The sequence below is a fragment of the Apodemus sylvaticus genome, chromosome 7, assembly GCF_947179515.1.
Source record: "Apodemus sylvaticus chromosome 7, mApoSyl1.1, whole genome shotgun sequence".
NCBI classification, from domain to species: domain Eukaryota; kingdom Metazoa; phylum Chordata; class Mammalia; order Rodentia; family Muridae; genus Apodemus; species Apodemus sylvaticus.
The window spans coordinates 65,907,840-65,927,002 of NC_067478.1; positions in this window are offsets into that span (position 1 = coordinate 65,907,840).

The window sequence follows — 19,163 nt, forward strand, 5'->3', positions numbered from 1 at the left end:
GTTTGGGGTGTGGGGGCCATCTTGGCCTCAGTTTCCCCCGGCTTGTTGGAAATAGCGCCCTACCGTTGCCGGCAGCGGTTGTGGGGTAAGGCCACTCTGCTCCTGCGTTTACGAAGTGCCAGGCACTTTAAAGGGTCCGGTTCCCCGCACCTCGCAGTTTGGGAAACTGAGGCTTTGCCAGGTTAAAGCAAGTGGGCCTGCGCGCCGTGAAAGGTGAGATGTGAGTGCAGCCCTGGCTCAGAAGCTGGTCCTTTCTCCTGCGCAGTAGGACTCTGAGGAAAGAGCAGCCTTCCTCACCTTTGCGGGTTAGACTTTACCCCCAAACTCTCTGTCTCTCGTCCTTTGCTCTGACAAGCCCAGAGCGCCGACGCGTCGCCCCCAACTCTTAGACAGTGAGCGGGGAGTTCCGGGGACACACACACACAACGAAGAGACTCTGCAGGAGGATCACTGAGCGACCTTTGAACAGTGACTTGACACACAGGCGGCCGGACACACACACACACACACACACACACACACACACGGGGAAGAGACTATGCAGAAGGGTCACTGAGCGACCTTTGAACAGTAACTTGATACACAGGCATCCCTGAGAGGACAGGGACAGAGACTCCCAGGCAAAAGCCACTCAAGTCAGTTCCAGTCACGGAGTATCACGAGAGAGGCCACGAGCGAGGCACCCGCGTCCTGTGCGGTTAGATGGGACCCGTGCACAGCCTAGGCAGGGAAGCGCCAGGCCTGGGAGCTGAGCCCCCACCTCCCCACCCCAGCCCATCCCACCCCACCTCTTACCTGTTTTCAATAAGATGGAAATCAGGCGCTGGCTGCCCCGCTTCTCACGTGACCTCCCTCTAAATACGCTGTAAGCAACTGCAAAACTCAGAATGCTAATAATGGCCTTTATTGAGTGAAAAGAGCTAATTTGGGCAATGATGTTTCCCTCGGATTTACAAAAGGGAATTGCAAATAACCAAACGGTAATAGCATTGATGGGAGATGATGCTAAACTTCAATCAGCATCCACGTTTGTTTTTCTCGGATTTAGGAGAGTCTTTTCGACATGGTGACTGCTCACACGTGTCACCGTGACAGGTGCAGCCGGTGGGTTCATAACTGCCTTATTGTGCAAGCCGGCAGGAGTCAGACCTGGTTCTTGTTCACAGTTCCTGACTATTGGAAGCCGGAGGTGGTCTGTTCGGTTCTGTTACTGTTGTTTTTTTTTTTCCTTATCCAGCGGTTGTGAAGCAGAGGAATTAGGGTTCTAGTTCCGCTCTTTTTGGCTCTGGTCCTGTGTTAGCTTGTAAGAAGCAGTCTGCAGAGGACAGTTAACTGCTAACATCTTGTTCAGCCTTGATGTGCTGCGGTTGTATAACTTAAAGATTTTCCTGAGAGAATATAATTAGCAAGATGTAAAAATTCCAAGGTGGTTCAGTGCGTAACCAGGCTATGTCTGATGACCTGAGTTTGATTCCTGGAACCCACATGGTGGAGAGAGAGAGAACTGACTCATTCGTAACTTGTCCTCAGACCTCTGACCAAGTGTGCCTGCCGTTGCACACACCCAACCACGCACATATGCAAAATGAAAGGCAGTAAAATCTTGAATCCTAATATTATTTTCGTATTCTGTTTACAAAGGTGCAAGCACACTGGGTATCTCTGAGGTGTGCCTGCTGCAAAAGGATCTGTAGCAGCTATTGTAGATCTAGTTCTCCTGCCTGCCCCGAGGACCGTGCTTCCCTCTGCCCCCAAGGCCACACATGGAGGTGGATGCCTCCACAGTGATTTGTGCCTAGAGCAGAGGCGGGGCCAAGTAGAGGGTGATTAGGTCACAGGGCACCACTCGTGAAGATTTATTTATTTATTCCTTTTATTTATATGAGTACACAGTAGCTGTCTTCAGACACACCAGAAGAGGACATCAGATCCCATTACAGATGGTTGTGAGCCACCATGTGGTTGCTGGGAATTGAACTCAGGACCTCTGGAAGAGCAGTCAGCACTCTAACCGCTGAGCCATCTCTCCAGCCCTCACCATGTGATTTTTCATTACAGCTCCTGGAGGCCTGCAAAAGGAGGCCACATGCATAGTGATGTAACCAAATACCCTCTGCAAAGACCAAGCAGCTGGGGCTGTCCAGTCTCAGACTTTAGCCCTCCGAAATTGTAAGCTGTGAAAACCTCTTTTTCTGTACAGATTCCCGACCTTGGGTGTTTTGTTATAGTATCAGAGAACAAAGGCAATGGGTGGATGGAAGAGATAAAATGCATAGGGTATGAAGCTGGAGGAGAGGTCACATGATGGAACCCCTTAAGGGGAGAGAGAACCAAGTGGATCATGACTTCACAGAAAGTTCCAGTCCCCCAGGACTTAGGCACTAAAGCAGCGTGGGTGCGATTGAGGAATGGCTTCAGCCAGCCATCTTGGAGCTACAGTGGCGACAGAGCTCCTGCAACCTTCAGAATCCTTGGCTTCTCTCCACAATACAGACCTGAGGTGACCTGAGTGTCTTGGGCTGAAGAACCCCAAGAGACAAGGTTTAGTTGCTTGATCCTGTTGAGAGTGGAGTTTCCCACCACCTGAGTAAGAGAATGCAGGCCAGATTTGATGATGATGGTGGTGGTGGTGGTGGTGATGGTGATGATGATGATGATTTATATTGAGACAGGGTCTTTCTACATAGTTCTCTCTGTTCTGGAACTCACTTTGTAGACCAGGCTGGCCTCCCATTCACAGAGATCCTCCTACCTCTGCTTCCTGAGGGCTGGGATAAAGTCATGCACCACCAAATCTAACATTCTTATTAACTTTTAATTAGTGTGTAGATCATCCTCTGTTACACAAGACACTGTCTCAAAAGTCAGGAAGAAGTGGTGTGGTGGAGCACAATTGAGATTTCCCAGCAGGGAGTGTGCTTGCCCCCGAGACTGCCAGCCCAGGTTTGTGCCCTGGAAACCACATGGCAGAAGAGAAGTGGCCCACAGAATTGCCCTCTGACCTCCACATGTGTGTGACAGCACATGCGAAAGCCCCCATAAAATATGCACAATGATAGGAAATGTTAAAAGAGAAGAGAGAGAGAGAGAGAGAGAGAGAGAGAGAGAGAGAGAGAGAAAGGAGCCCGAGTCTAAGGGCGGAGCCTCTTCTGCCTGAGTCAGCATGCCTGTGTGGTTTGCAAGGGCTTGAAGAAACAGGTGGTGCTCCTCCAAACAGGCGCCCTGGCCTGTGACATCACTCACCTACCGGGCCATGCTGACAGTGGCTGTGGTACACTGGGGAAAGCCACAGCCTTTGGATCCCAGCAGTCCCAGCTGACTCTGGGTCACCCAGAAGCAAGCCATTTCCACTAGGATGGAAGACATCTTTCCTGCCCTTGCTGTCCAAGTCTGGGGACATGGGGAACAGAACAGATAGGTGAGGGCACTGGAGCTCCAGAGAGGTCTGAGCCCTCCCCAGGGAGCAGTAATGGCTGTCACTCCCCTTACCTGGTGACTGAGGCACTTGCCCCCATCAGGAAAGACTCGAAAAACCAGAAAATGAGAGTGCCAAGATGAACCATCACACTGTGTTAATATTTTCACACCACTTAACTCTCATTAAAATGTACTTTGCTGAATTTAATATGTGATTTCAAATGACACAACATATTAAGTGCTTAATATACTAGAAATTATGAAACTATTATAGTCAATGCCATATGAAATAATTAGAGTGAATTAAACTTTAGCAGCCGAGTGAAGGAAAGGCTTCAACTTGCGATGTTTGCAAGTCACTTAAGCCGGCGATGCAACCCCAAATAAATGTCCAGAAATTAGGCTCTTTAAATAACAACTGGACTCCATGTGTGCTTACGGCACAGGTCTTCTGGACTTCGGTGACATGGAACATGACTGCACTGGGCAGGGGGTGAGAGGCCCTGGGATCCCCTCCCAGGGAAGAGCCGTGGGCTTTGCCCGACTTTGCCCCAGTGGCCTGACTCAAGTGGCACAAGATGTCAAGATGAATAGGTTGTCTTTATGTCAGACCAGTATACTGCTGAGCTAAAAATAGAAACAAGCCTTCTCAACTGGCGGCCTGCACGCTGTGCCAGCTGCACTCCATGCAGTTGATCATTTAACCTTACAGCACACCTGGGCTATACATTGCCATTTTCTGCTGAAGAAACTCACTCTGAATGAGAGTCATCAAGGTCTTTGATCAGATCCATTGTTAACCCACATCTCCTTTGTCTGCCTGCAAACTCTACAGACTTCTCATTGTGCCTGAGCACCAGCGTATGAATGCGTGCTCGCGTGTTTGTGTGCATGTTTGTGTGTGTGTGTGTGATATACATATGTGTGTGGAGGCCAAAGAAGGATGTCCTCTGATGCCCTTAATTTCCTGTGTGGGTGTGTGCAGGTGCTCTGCATAGGTGTATGCAGGTGCTCTGCATAGGTGTATGCAGGTGCTGTGTGGGTGTGTGCAGGTGCTGTGTGGGTGTGTGCAGGTGCTCTGTGTGGGTGTGTGCAGGTGCTCTGTGTGGGTGTATGCAGATGCTGTGTGGGTGTGTGCAGGTGCTCTGTGTGGGTGTGTGCAGGTGCTCTCAGAAGCAAGCAGTGGCCTTGCATCTCCTGGGGCTGGAGTTATTGTGAGTTGCCCAACTTGGGCACTGGGAGCTGAGCGCTGGGAACTGAGTGCTGGTCCTCTGGAAGAGCAGTACTTGCTCCTAACTGCTGAGCCATCTCTGCACTTCATTCAAGGCAGAGTCTCACTGCACTGATCCGGCTAGACGGCCGCCCAGCAAACCCAGGCGTGCTCCTGTTTGCACCTCCTTCACTCTGGGATTACGGGCACACTCTGCCATGCCTGAGCGTTTACGTGGACACTGGAGATCCAACAGCAGGCTCTCTGCCCACTGAGCTGTCTCCCAGCCTTCAACATCCCTGAATTTTTAGTCTTCTCCTCCTCCCACTCCTCTTCTTCATCCTCTTCCTCATCTTCCCCCTCCTTCTGTTTCTGTTTCTTACTTCTGAGACAGGGTTTCTCAGTGTAGCCCTGGCTTTCCTGGGCTCTTTGTAGAGTTTAGAGTTCCCAGAGATCCCCCTGCCTCTGCCTCCTGAGTGCTGGGATCAAAAGGCTTGCACTGCCAGCCATGCCAGCTTATTTATTTATTTTAAAGATTTGTTATTATTATTGTTATTTATTTTTAGAATGATATGTATGTGTTTGTGTCTACGTGCAAGTGTGTAGATGGGTATGCAGGAGCCCATGGAAACCAGAGGCATCATCCAGTCCCCCCGGAGCTGGAATTACAGGCAGTTGTGAGCTGCCTGATGTCTGTGCTGTAACTCGGGTCCTCTGCAAGAGCAGCAAGTGCTCTGCATGGCTCAGCCGTCTCTCCAGCCACCACCTTTATTTTGTAACTTTATTCAAGTCTCTCACTGAACCTGGGGCCCATTCATTGGCTTAGCTGGCTGGCTAATGAGGTTCACCTGTCTCTACCTGCACAGGGCTTGTAAGTGTAACCCATCATTTCCAGTTCTGGAGACCCAAACTCAGGCCCTCATTCTTGTACAACAGTAACTTGATTGACTGAGCCACACCTCCAGCACCACACATGTTTGATCCATGTGAGTCTGTTCTCTCATTCTTGTTTGAACTGTTTGCCATTGTAGGTCAGACCGTGACACGGTCTGACCTACTGGACAGTAGAACACAAATATGTACATGTCATAAGGTTAGAACTGTGTTCCACATTCATGGAGAAAAGACTGAAAAGGACATATAAGTGGGCTTTGATATTTTTCTGCCAAATTAAAACACAGTTAGGTGGTTCTGCTATGTTGTCCATAGGCTCCTGACTGTCTTACAATGTGAAGTGCTTCCAACTTAAAAAGTCCTGATAGTCAGAGATGGTTCAGCAGTTGAGAATGCTTCTTGCCTTTGCAGAGAACATCATGGTTGTTCACAGTTATCCAAAACTGCAGTTCCAAGGGATTTAATACCCTCTTCCTTCTGGCCTCCAAGGACATTTTGCATGCATGTGGTTCGAATATATATATGCAAAGAAACCACTCTTACAAAATAAAACTTTAAATGCATCAACTTTAATACTTCAAAAGTTCAGACCTGGGGCTGGGGGGACAGGGCAGTGAATAAATGCTTGCTACACAGCCTTGACAATCTGAGTTGGCAAGCCAGTGGCAGAAATGAGAGATTCTGCCCCCAAAACAAGGTAGAAGGTAAGAACCAGATCCCCCACATCTTCTGATCTCCATATACATGCATGTGCGCGCGCGCGCGCACACACACACACACACACACACACACACACACACGCAGTCACACACACCAAATAAACAACCAAATAAACAACCTTTTGAAAGTCTCTTATAAAGCTCAGTGTATATAATGGCACAGAGTAGGCATTCTTCTTCCTAAAGGAAAGAATTAGTGTTCATGAATGGGACCAGAGCAAGACCAAACTCCAACCAACAGACACCAAATCCTGCAGCCTCATGTTGGCCTCAGACTTGGAAAGAGAGCTGAGGCAGACTTTGTCTCCAGAGCAGATTTTTGAACATGAACATATCTGGCACAGAGGCAGAAAAGGGACCACTGGGGAGAGGCTGGGGCCAGCCTGAGGGGGTTGGGGGACAGTAAAGTTTAGCTATTGGGGTGAATATAAGCAAAGGACAGTGACAAACGGGCACGGAAGCATCGTAATGTACCTTATTATTTTATATGCTAATGGAAAAAGTCAGTGATTAAATCAAGCCTGGGCAAGGGGCTCTGCCTAGGCTGCCTCTGCTCCTTGGGCCACCCAGACCCCTCCCCAGCTGGCACCTCGTGCAGCTGAAGCTAGGGGTGTGAACAGGTAGATGTGCTGGGGGTGTGTGGGGGGGGAGGAAGCTGCTGCTAGTCCCCCAGGTTCAACCTCCTCATCCACCTTGAGGGGTTTCCCCTGACACTTTTTTAAAAAGATTTACTTATTATATGTGAGTACACTGTAGCTGTCTTCAGACACACCAGAAGAGGATGTCAGATCTCATTATGGATAGTTATGAGCCACCATGTGGTTGCTGGGATTTGAACTCAGGACCTTTGAAAGAGCAGCCAGTGCTCTTAACCGCTAATCCATCTCTCCACCTGACACTTTTTAAAAGATTAAATTTTTGTTTGTTTGTTTGTTTGTTTTGGAAAAGATTTTTTGAAAGATTATTAAAGATATAATAGCTGGATAACTGGGGGAGGGCATCAGGGGGACGTCCCTCTCTGAATAATCTTTATCTGCCCCCACCTCCAGCAATCTAGCTATGCCTCTATGCAACCTCGTGCAATCCCAGCCTAGACTCAGCATGTCAGTCTGGCTCCTGCCTTGACTTCGGTGTCTGAGCCTAGGAATCTCCCTTCTGCCTAATAATGGGGCCCAGTATCCCTTTAACGGTTAAAAAAAAAGTAGGTGTGTGTGTATGCGCGCGCGCGCGTGTGCACGTGCCTGTGTGTATGTGTAGGTATGGGTGTATGTTTATGTGTATACCCACGGACGGCGGGCACACAATGCGCATCCCTTGGGGCTGGAGTGGTGAGCTGGATTCTGGGAATTGAACTCCAGTTCGTTTGGAAGAGCAGTAAGTGCTCTTAACCCCTGAGCCATCTCCCCAGCTCCTCCTTCTTCCTCTCACAAATGACAATATCGCATTGCTGTTTACAGTGCTGGCAAACACAGCCTGGGCAGACAGCACTCTCACTGCTAAATTTGGGTTCCGGGAGAAACCTAAGGAATCGACCACATTGATGGCATGTTCCGAGAAAGGGCCAGGTCCACGCTTCCTTCCTTCCTGTTCCTATGGTGCTCTCCCGTGACTCTGTACACGCCTAATACTCCCACCCTCTTCCCTTTTGTTTTAAACCTTCCTCATTAACAACTGTTCTCCTTATTGCAATAGCCTGAGTCAAATCTTAAGCCTGGGACGCTTATTCCTCATAGTTTCTAGAGGTCCTTGTAAATGTCAGGTGAATGGGAATTTGCCTGGAGTCCCAGGTTCCTCACTTGTGTCTGGCTTCCCCTTCTAGCAGTTGCAGTTCTGGTCTGAGAAGGTGGACGAGAGGGAAGGTGGGGCCCAGCGAGCAGCTGTACCTTTCGCACGCTGCCACCAGAGGGCGACGGCTCCGCGCAGGAGGCCACTCACAAGGCTGGCGTTGGCCGCCTGCAAGTGAGCTAACCCTGGGTGCGACGCCCTGGAGGGGCCTCCTGTTGCTCTGCACGCCAGCCCTGCTCTCCAGAGGCCCTAGAGTGGGTGGGAACAGCCTTCCAAGGCCAACCTCTTGCCTCTGCTGTTAGCACTGGTCGGTGACAACTCCCCTTCTCTGGCCTCTCCTATCTAGGTGGAACAGACTTTGATTGGGGGGGGGGGGCGCTAGGGGGAACCCAGAAGCTTTGGAACCACTAGCTTCATATGAGTTGATTAGCTAGCAAAAAGATGGGGACCAGGGATCATGAAGGAAAGATATTAGCCTTTGACGGCCTGAATGGTGAATCAGAACTGAAACTGGGGTTTTCTCGGCCCAACTCCCAGCTCTTGGGCTGGCACCCTCAGGATCAGAGGTGGTTTCCTCCCGGGTAGTGGGAGGACAAAACAAACAAACAACCACTACAAGAGAAAGGGGCCTCCCTGGACAGTCAGCCCCACCCCAAGTGCACTTTCTTAAAGAACTCCAGCTGGGGAGTTTATTGACTTGGGAGGAGGGTGGTATTTGCTTGAAAGTGCCTCTCTCCCCAGACACATTTAAACGTTAAGCAGAGAGCTTCAGCTCTGGCGATTGGATTAACCTTGTGGGAAAGGTTTCATTTTCTGTGTGTAGTTCAAATTCTTCAACACTAACATCTGTAATACCAGAAAGCAATCATTCACTCCAGCTGGCAAAAACGATACAAAAAATGCAAAACAAATAACAAAACAGGAAAGGAACAAATGAAAATCTAAAAACCACACTCATAAATAAAACCTCAAGTAACAGTAACTTAAAGCCAAAAGACAAAGACAAGCACCGAGGCACATGCCTATAATCCCAGCACTCTGGAGGCAGATGTGGGTGGATCTCTGAGTTTGAGGACAGCCAGGGCAACACAGAGAAACAACAGACAGACAGACAGACAGACAGACAGACAACTAACAAAAATCTCTCCAAACCCAAATGAAACCAAAAAAATCACCCCCTTCAAGAATTGGGAACCATGACCTGGAGAGGTGGCTCTGTAGTTAAGAGCACTGGCTGCTCTTGCAGAGGCCCGGGATTGGATCCCCAGCACCCACAGGGCAACTCACAACATCAGCTCCAGGGGCTCCTATGTATGTCCTCTTCTGGCCTCACCAAGCAGCTGCATGCACGTGATTCAAGAGCAAAACACTCATCCACACACATTTAAAAAAATAAATGTTTTAATGCTTTTAAGAAAGAATTGGAAGCCGGGCAGTGGTGGCCCATGCCTATAATCCCAGCATTTGGGAGGCAGAGGCAGGTGGATCTCTGTGAGTTTGAAGCCAACTTGGTCTACAGAGTGAATTCCAGGACAGCCAGGGCTACACAGAGCAGCTCTGTCTCAACCCTACCCCCACAAAAAAGAAAAAGAAAAAAGAAAAAGAAAAGGAAAGGAAGAAAAGAAGGAAAAAGAAAAGAAAGAATGGGAAACTAGGGAAGAAGACAAAGAAAATATTACCACATGACTCCTCACCCCACAGACATTAGAGCTGTTCTTTCTCTACAAAATGAGGATAATGGTGTGAACAGGACAGGAATGTCCTGAGGACTCAGAGAACGTATGTAACAGCAATAGCAGACATTCCAGGAGTGTTAGCTAATTTTATATGGAAAGAACCCAGGCCCAAACTGTACAGATTGGCCACTTATGCAACTTTCCAGTCAACCATTCTTCCAAAATGGTATTTTTACTGATTGCACGATATTTCATTCCATTTTAGTACAATTTATTTAAGTTAGCCCTGCTGTGGAGCCTTTAAATTGTTTCCAGTTTTTGCTGTTAAAATAACAGTGAGATTACCATCTTTAAACATCTACCCTTGTCAGCATTTCTGATTATTTCCTTAGGCAGATTTTTTTTAGAGGTAGGATTACTGGGACAAAGGGTGCAAATATTTTTCAGGCTTTTGAGTCAGGTTACAGAATTGCTTCCCAGAGAGATCTTGCCAATTCCCCCTCCCACCTGCAGTGTGAGAGAGTGCCCGCCACACAGCACACAAAGAAGGAGGGGAGGGGTGAGGTCTGAGGATGCCGATGGACTGGGAGGGAACTCTTCCCACAGTGTGCATTTTAGGATGGGGGGGGGGGGCTGTGTGAAGAATAAAGGAGACTGCAAGGGGTTTGGGAATGTGCCGAGGTTCTTGTTTGTTTTGGTAGTTTTTAAGAATTTTTATGTATGTGTATGTGTGCATGTGCGTCTGTGTGCGTTTCTGTGCACTACTTGCCTGCAGGAGCTGTGCAGCCCAGGAGAGGGCGTCTGGTCCCTTGGAACCAGAGTTACAGGCAATTAATTGTAAGATATCCTGTGGATGCTGGGGACTGAACTTAGGTCCTCAGCATGATCAATACATGCTCATAACCAGCAAGACATCTCTCCAGCCCCAAGGTACAAGAAAGAACTTTCTTTCTCTGGCTTTGTGTGCATGTGTATGTGTGTTCATGTATGTGTATGTGTGTGGTTGTTGTTTTTTGAGATAGGGTCTCACGATGCCACTCCGGCTGGCCTGGAAGCCCCAGAGACCCACCTGCCTCTAGAGGGCTGGGGTTAAATGCATACACCGCCACACCTGGTAGGAATATGAAGGTTTTAACTGGTGACTTGGCACAAGCTAGAATCATATAGAAAAGGAGTCTCAATGAAGAATTGTCTCGATCAGCTTAGCCTATGGGCATGTCTGCAGAGTGGTAGTTCTCAACCTTGGGTGGCAACCCCTTGGCAAACCTCTGTCTCCAAAAATATTTACATTACAATTCATTACAGTAGCAAAATTACAGTGGTGATGTGTCAATAAAAATAATTTTCTAGTTGGAGGGGTCACCACACCATGAGGAACTATATAAAAGGACTTCAGCATTAGGAAGGTTGAGAACCATTGCTGTAGGGACTGAGTTTGACTGCCTTCCATGACTGGGAAGTTCTAGCCTGAGAGAGGGAGCCGGGATGTCCCCCTCCATCCCCCATTCTGGGCTCTGGGACATTTAGGAATAGAGGAGGCTAGTGGTCACTGTGCACTGAGCACCTTCATTCATTATGCGTCCACTCTAGTGAGGATGTGGTGTGAACAGAGGCTGGAGTCCCTGTATTACTTCCTGTGGGGCCACACCCTGGGCTTGTGAGCTGAAGCAAGTTCCCTCTAAGCAGCTTTTTGCCAGGGTATTTATCACAACAACAGAACTGAACTAGGCACTCATTTGCTTTGGGCTTTAAAGAGGGAGATCCCATATTCTGGGGCTGCTGGAAAGAGCTATGCTTAGGTGTGGATTTAAAGTCAGTATAAATAGTAGGCGGTACTCAAGAGGCTGGTCCCTCTGAGAGGACCAGTCCACAGTCCACTGAGGCTGACAACATTCAGACTTGGAGTTTGCAGTCTGCAAGGCGAAAGCCATGCTTTCTCTTCAGTATGCAAGTACCTAAGGCATATGGACGTCATCCAACTCTTTCAAAACATGTGGTAAGCAGGCAGAAATACCAGGGTGGGACAGTTCATTGTAGTGACAACGCTGTGTACTTCTACAGACAGACCACACTTGCAGGGGACCAGTGTTTCCTAGTTTATATAAGTTGTTCTGGACGGTTACTATAAGAGCTGCCAGATCTTTACTGAAGCCAACACATTCAGAAATCATTCAGGCAAAGCAATGCTCGAAGGCACGGCATTCATTCACTCTGAAAGAAGACTCAGAAACCCCAAATAAGGTATCAGTTGTGTTTTAAAAATACATACTCGCCACTCAGGTTTATCCCAGGAACATACTGCCCCCCACACTGGAAGGTTGTGTGATTACCTCAAATGACAAGAACCAGCAGCTAATAAAGTTATGACTTAAAAGCACCTTGGTGAACTTGGCAAGGTGTCCTGACTCAAAGGTCACAGAGCAAAACCATGAGGCAACTGTGATACATAATACAGAAAATGTAGATTCTCCCCAAGTGCTAGAACAAAATGAGGAATCCAGCTCCTCCAGCTAATGTAGGTAATGGAAGCTTTAGACAAAGATGTGAGGGGAGACAGATGAGCTACAGGAGGAGAAACAGATTATCATGATGGGAAGATAACTTTTTTAAAGATGTATTTTATGTATATGAATATTTGGCCTGAAGGTACATCTGTACACACGCTGTGTGCCTGGTACTAAACGTCAGAAGAGGACAACAGATCTCCTAGAACAAAAGTTACTGATGGTTGTGAGCTACCCTGTGTGTGCTGAGAATTAGATCCAAGACCTCTGTAAGAGCAGCCAGTACTCTTAACTGCTGAATCACCTTTCCAGCCCAAGAAAACTTTCTTTTTAAAGATTTATCTATTTATTTTATGTATATGAGTACATATTGCTGTCTTCAGACACTACAGACATACCAGAAGAGGGTGTCAGATCTCATTACGGATGGTTGTGAGCCACCATGTGGTTGCTGGGAATTGAACTTGGGACCTTTGGAAGAGTAGTCAGTGCTCTTAACTGCTGAACCATCTTTCCAGCCAAAAGAAACTTTTTTTTAAAAACCATTTTTATTTGTGTGTGTGTGTGTGTGTGTGTGCGTGACACATGTATGAAGGTCAGGGGACAACTTGTGAGAGATCAGACAATAGGAATTTTCAACACTGAAAAAGAAGTAAACAAACAACAACAAAAAATAAGTCCCCCAGATCAAACTGAACAATAGACTGGACTACTGAAGAGCTCCGAGAGCCATGGATGCTGGGGCATGGATGGTAGCAATGAGAGGGGAGGGAAAAGGAACAGGAACAGGAAAGGAGCCAGAAAAGGGAAAGAAACAGGGTCAGGGACAGGAACAGGAACAAGAGACTATTTGAGGGCCTGCAAGAGGGTTTGGTGGGGAAAGTGCTTACCACAAAGTCCTGATGACGGAGTCTGGCATTCAGAACCCATATAAAAGAATAAGGAAGTCAGTCCCTGGAGGCAGGCTGTGGGAGTTTAAAAGGCACTAGCCCTTCTCTAGTCGCTCTCTGCGCCTGCGCCTGTGCTTGCCGATGTGTGCCCTCGGTCTCTGTTCCAGCCACGTGCCAACTGCGCCAGCTCTGCCATCATGGACTCTTAACTCTCCGGAACCATGAACCCAGCTAAACTCTTCTTTAGGTTGCCTCGGTCATGATGTTTTATCACAGCAACAGAAACATAACTAGACAGCTACAGTGGAGCAGTAACACAGATGCCGATGCAAGAGTCTCCAGTTACTCCCAGCACAACAAAAAGCAGGAAGGAGGAAAATGGAAGGAGGGAAGGAGAGAAGCAGGGAGGGAGGCAGCTGAGAAAAAGGGCAGACTAGCTAGACATGACAGTCCACGGCCAGACCAGACACAGTCTCAGCAGCTCAAACAAAGACAGGAGGCTCGCAAAGTTGAGGCCAAGACTGGGCTACACAGAAAGACCCAGCCTCGAGACCCAAAGTAACAATGAACAAAAGGAAAGTTAAAGGAAATAATAATAAATATGGCTAGCATTAATTCAACTGTTCTAACAATTATGAGAAATGTCAGCCGGTTTAAATGAAAGTGAAACGAGACCTATTTATACGTCATCTCTCTGACACTTTATTTGCTTTTTTAACAGTGATTTAGTTTTTATTCATAATCATAAACTTAACTCTGCCATCCAGCTAGACTGGGAGGGGACTGAGGAAAATATGGACCCCCAAGAACTTCAGTGAGAGCAGAGATTATAGAGTATTGCAAACAGATGGGTGGGGCTCTCTCCTGGGCTACAGAAGTAGTGATCAGGTAGGTACGATGCCTGCAAGTCCAAAGCATTAGAGTTGTCCACAGTCGGGAAGGGTGATCTTCTCACAGGCCTGCCACCCCTAGACGCCCAGACATTCCACGGCTTCCACAATGCGATGTCTTCTCTCCCCTTCCACAATATGTGCATGTCTTCTCTTCCCTTCCCAGAGACCACAGGCTTACCATCCAGCCACTCAGTCTTGGCAGTGCAGATAAAAAACAAACACAACAAAACAAAAAAACTGGAAACTGTGTTTAGTCCAGCATTTGCCAAGGACAAGATGCCAGGACCTGTGTGCTTCAGAATGAAATTCTCATCCTCAAATTTCTCTCTGTAGATGGGACCTGCCACCCTTGCCATTACAGCGGGTGAAGTCACCACCCTAGCACAGGAATAAACCTGTAAAGGGAGGAACCCTTATAACCAAATACCTTCTCCCCAGTGCTCAGAGTATGGGTTCTCTGCTGCCTTTAGAACTTTGTCTGCAAACAGCTCGAAGGAGCCTCAGCCCAAGGACTTGCCATAGGTAGAGATGTTAAAGTACACGGTGCAGCTGACAGTGGCTACAGCAAGCGGGACAGCAGCGTTGGCGAAGCCGACACCCAATCGCTCCATGTGTGGACAAGTAGAGCCCGGGCACTCAAACACTGATGGCAAGAAAGTGGGTGGGAGCTGGCTGTGTTAATGTTAGACAGAGCAGGTTTCAGGACAAGAACTGTTATCAAAGACACAATGGGTGTTATGTGGTAATCAGAGGGTGAACTCTTCAGGGAGACACAAAAACACTTCCTGTATATGTCACAGAAATAGAGGTCAGAACACAGGAGGCATAAGCTGAAGGAGCCTCAAAGACATGCAATGGCCCAGTATTGCGGCTGGGTGCACTGGCTTCCTTCTATCTGACAGGCTAGAGAGATGACTCAGTGGTTTAGAGCACAGACCTGAGTCCTGGGTCCCGGCACCCACGTAGCTATCTGTAACACCAGTTCTAAGAGATCTAACACCGTCACCTGGCCTCTGAAGGCACCAGACATGTAAACATGTATGAAGGCAAAACACGATGTACTGGCTGGTTTTGTGTGTCAATTTGACACAAGCTGGAGTTATCACAGAGAAAGTAGCCTTCTCCCTTGAGGAAATGCCTCCATGAGATCCAGCTGTGAGCATTTTCTCAATTAGTGATCAAGGAGGGGAGGGCTCCTTGTGGGTGCCATCCCTGGGCTGGTAGTCTTCGGTTCTATAAGAAAGTAAGATGAGCAAGCCAGGGGAAAGCAAGCCAGTAAGAAACATCCCTCCATGGCCTCTGCATCAGCTCCTGCTTCCTGACCTGCTTGAGTTCCACTCCTGACTTCCTTGGTGATAAACAGCTGTGTGGAAGTTTAAGCTAAATACACCCTTTCCCCCAACTTGCTTCTTGGCCATGATGTTTTGTACAGGAATAGAAACCCTGAGTAAAACACACAAAGTACACATGATTTTTTTTTTTTAAATTTAAAACAAAACAAAAAACCAACAGATCCAACAGCCAGCAAATCAGTAAGGACATAGCTGAACTCAACACCATCATCAATCAAGGAGACATCTGTAGAAAACTCTATCCAGCAACCATGTAATAGACATTTTGCTTAAGCAAAATGGACTGTTTGCCCACATAGACTACAATTGGGGCTATAAAACACATCTAATGCATTTCAAAGCGTTCAAATCAGAGTGTCTGCTTTCTGAATTTGATGGAGTTCCACAGAAAGACAGCCAGGAAATTCAGAGATACTTGAAGTTAAACAGCAGACTTTGAAATAAAGCCCGAATTAAAACAAGAAATCTCAAGTGTAATTAGAAAATATTTGCAACTGAGAGAAAATAAAAACAAAACGTATGAAGATTTGTGAGCTGTTCGGGGAACCGTGCTTACAGGGAGATTTACAACGTCAAATGCGGGCGTTTGGAAAGAAGAAAGCTTAAACCAATAATTCAAGCTTTTCTCTTAGGAAGGGAGTAGGGGAACAGACTGGACGGGATGGAAAGGGATGGATGGGCTCCGCAAAGTGGGGGTGGGGGGGCAAACATGGGGGTGGGGATGACACAGGGGTGGGGGGGGGAGCTGGGCAAACTAAATGCAAGAACCTGATGAGAAGATGACTCCCAGGTAAAGGTGCTTGCCTTGCCTGAGGCCAGGTGATCTGAATTCAATCCCTAGGACCCATATAAAGGTAGGAGAGAGATGACTCCACCAAGTCCTCTGACCTCCCCAGGTATTCTGTGGTGTTGTGAATGACAGGTGTCCCTCTCAAGCTCAGGCATCCGAATACCTGGTCCCACAGTGATGGTGCTGTTTGGTCAGGCTTTGGGGCTGCAGCCTTGCTGGGGAGGCTTAGGGGATGCTGGGAGTGATGTGTCACTTCAGGTAAGTTGCCCTCTGACATGTAACTTTAAAAAGAAATCATTTAAGGGTAAGGAGAAGAAGAAAATGCAAATAACCCAGGTGCCAGAGTCATTGTAATCCCCATGACTATTGCAGTACTGCCATTATGAGGAGGAGGGCACAGCCGATAGCTGGGCGGGGTAAATGAACTGTGGGCCCTGTGAGACCTGGGGTGATCAGAAGCTGTCACTTCTGCTTCTCCAGGAAGCAGATGTCCTTCACCAACCAAAATGACCTTTCCAGGGAGCTCAGGTACACCATGTTTGTCATTTTCCTCCTTGCTGTGACAAAAATATACCTGAGAAAAGCAATGTAAGTAGGAAAGGTTTATTGTGTCACGGGCACGGCCCGCCATGGTAGGGGAGTCAAGGTGTCTGGAGCTCGAGGCGATGGTCACGTGGCATCCACAGCCAGGAAGCAGAGAGATGGGTGTTGGTACTCAGCCCTTTCTCCTTTTTATTTAGTCCAGCAGGACCCCAGTCCACGGGACGGTGCTGCCCACATTTAAGCTGGGGCTCTCCATCTCAGGTAACCTAAAATAGATGACCTCTTGCAGGCACGCCCACGGGTAGGCGCCCAGGCGATTCTACATCAGGGCAAGTGGACAATCAATGTTTACCATCACAGGACCTTAATGATCTCAGGGCTTTCAGCTAAACAATGAATTAATGTCAAGTATGGCAGCTTAAAAGGCACAACGCTAGATTCTAGATCAAGGTCCCTTCTGACCAAATGGAACAAAACAAGCCCCTCCAACCCGGATTTTATTAATGTACAGCTTATACCATTCATTTTTTTACAAGTAGTATTTGAAATTCAGCACTTGAATCTGCGCTCAGATTTACTGCGACCGGCTCTGACAAGGGCCTGGGAGAGAAACTTCATCGTTAGACTGCAGGAAAATACATGTCTACACCCTCGGATTTATAAAACAAGCGCTGGAGTTACTTTTGTATTGCCTAGCAAAGCATCAGGACCAAGGGAACTTAAAAAGAAAGCATTTAATCTCGGGCTCGCAGTTTGAGAGGGTAAGTCCACGACAGCCACGGTGGGGAGCACGGCAGCAGGCAGGCAGGCAGGCAGGCAGGCAGGCGTGGCGCTGGAGCCATAGCAGAGCTCACATCTAATTTGCAAGTATAAGGCAGAAAGAGAGCTAACTTGGGTAGAATGGCTTTTTTAAAAACTCAAAGCCCATCCCTAGTGACACACCTCCTCTAACAAGGCCAAACCTAATCCTTCCCAAATAGTTCTACCAACTGTGAACAGCATTTAAATGTACGAAAATATACGTGCATTCGCATTTAAACCACCACGGGTGTTTTTTGCTTGTTCCCGTTGTGTGAGTCATTTCAGGGCTGCTGCAGAGACAGCTCACCAGTTAAGTGCTTGCTTCCTTGCTTCACTTCCCGAAGACCAGAGTTGTTCTCCCAGCTCCCACCTTGGGCAACTCATACCTACCTGTTACTGCTCCAGCTCCACGGAATCTGACGCCCTCTTCTGGCCTCCACCAACACCCACTTGTATGTACGCATGCATATTTGTATAAATAATAAAATAAATCTTAAATTTTTAAAGAGATATTTTACTTTGTGTGTATGAGTATTTTGTCTGTACACATGCCTAGTGTCTGTAGACGACAGAAAATAACACTGAATCCTCTGGAACTGGACTTACAGTCGTGAGCCACCAAGTGAGTTCTGGGAATCAAATCCTGGTCCTTTACAAGAGCAGCACGTGCTCTTAACTAGTGAGTCATCTCTCCCAGGCCTGATAAAATAAATCTTTTTTTTTTTAAAGCTATTTTAACACTTTTCCATGGTTGGATTATATAAATGTAAACAATTCAATATTAAAGCTATGGGAGACTATAAATGCAAACTAAGTCCCTTGTTCGTCCCTGTCCTCAAACCATTTATGATTTCTCCTAGGAAGCAGCTGTGGCTAGTTTCCTGTGTATTCTAGGGATATTCTACACATTACACATGCACACACAGACACAGACACACACACACAGACACACACACACACACACACACACACATGGTGGCAAGTTCTCCTGGCTTAGCCAAGCAGGCTCTCCATGCTAAGAGGTCTGAAGGTGTGGTCAAGGTGAGAGCAGCCACAGCCATGATGCTCTTCCTGCTGTGACTCTGCCCAGCTGGCTCATTATGCCTGTTGGTCACAGTGGCCTGCCCCACTGTCACCCTCATACTTGAAGTTTAGAAACGAATTTCAGAAAGCAGAAAGGTAAAGGGCAAGGATGGCTGGGCTGAGACACAAGGGCTATCAGGTGTCTCCTGTTTACATCTAGTGACCACAATGGCGTCATGTGGCCAGTTGGAGAGAGCTGGGGAAGTGGTGTATTTTATCTGGACTCATTGCTACTCCAAACAAAATTTTCTAGTAAAGAATAACAGTAAATAAGTGCACACTCCATCTACCCATTTTATTTCTTGAAGCGCACACCTCCAATGCCAGTTAGATTCATTTATTTCCTTTTACATTTAATCAAATAAGAACATGGTGCCTATTTTTGTGGTGCGGATTTATTTGTTTGTTTGTTTATTGTGACAGGGTTTCTCTGTGTAGCCCTGGCTGGTGTGGAACTCACTCCGTAGACCAGGCTGGCCTTGAACTCAGAGGTCTGCTTGCCTCTGCCTCCCAAGTGATGGAATTAAAGGCATATACCACCACCCAGCTTATTTCCAATTTTCTAAGAGCATGTTGTTGTTTAATGATTTATTTATTTCATTTATA